Source organism: Chrysochloris asiatica, unplaced genomic scaffold, assembly GCF_000296735.1.
Source record: "Chrysochloris asiatica unplaced genomic scaffold, ChrAsi1.0 scaffold00118, whole genome shotgun sequence".
Lineage (NCBI taxonomy): Eukaryota > Metazoa > Chordata > Mammalia > Afrosoricida > Chrysochloridae > Chrysochloris > Chrysochloris asiatica.
The window spans coordinates 10,513,388-10,514,319 of record NW_006408636.1 but is presented as its reverse complement, the minus strand read 5'-3'; positions in this window follow the sequence as shown (position 1 = coordinate 10,514,319).

The window sequence follows — 932 nt, the reverse complement described above, 5'->3', positions numbered from 1 at the left end:
TGCCTCTTCCCCCTGCAGACACTGGAATGCAGGGCGAGAGCAACCCCACTTAGAAGGTTGCATTTCCAGAGAAAAGGAAGCATAAACTAACAAAGCCGAACAAGCAGAGAGAGATACCGGCACAGATATCAGGAAATTCGGGGTACCCATGATGCAGAGAGACTGAGAGAGGAACTCTTTACATCATCAAATACGGACACTGCCTCCCTCCAGCCATTACTCTAGACCTCTACAGCCCCAGCCTAGACCAGCCCTCTGCCAAGCCACTGAGGCTCAGGAACGCCCAAGGCACAAGTCCGCCCACTGAGGCCAAAGCCCTCCCAAGGCCCAGACACTCCCACTGAGGCCAAGGCCTGCCCTGAGGCCCAACCTGCCCACAGACTAGTCTCAAAGGCCCAGGCCCAACCAAGGACCAAATCGCATACCCGCCGCCGGCGAGTTCCAGGGCCCCCAAGGCCCAACACGCCGCACAGCCAGGTTGCTGAGGCCCAGTGCCCCTGAGACCCAACCCGCCTGCCCGAGGCCCAAACCACCTGCCCGAGGCCCAACCCTCCTGCAGCCCGGTCGCTGATGTGCAGGCCCCCAGAGGCCCAACCTGCCCGCCCGAGGCCAAACCACCCACCCGAGGACCAACCCTCCTGCAGCCCGGTCGCTGATGTCCAGACCCCCATAGGCCAACCTGCCTGCCCGAGGCCCAAAACACCTGTCCGAAGCCCAACCCTCCTGCAGCCCGGTCGCTGACGCCCAGGCCCCCAGAGGCCCAAACCACCTGCCCGAGGCCCAAACGGTCCGCCACCGAGGCCCAGGCCCAACTGAGGCTCAAAAAAGTTACTCTGAGTTAAGCAATAAGAAGCGTGAAAAGAGAAGACAACATTCTGAGCACGTCTTCCTAGAGGTAATCAGAAAACATAAAAAAATTACCAAAACACATA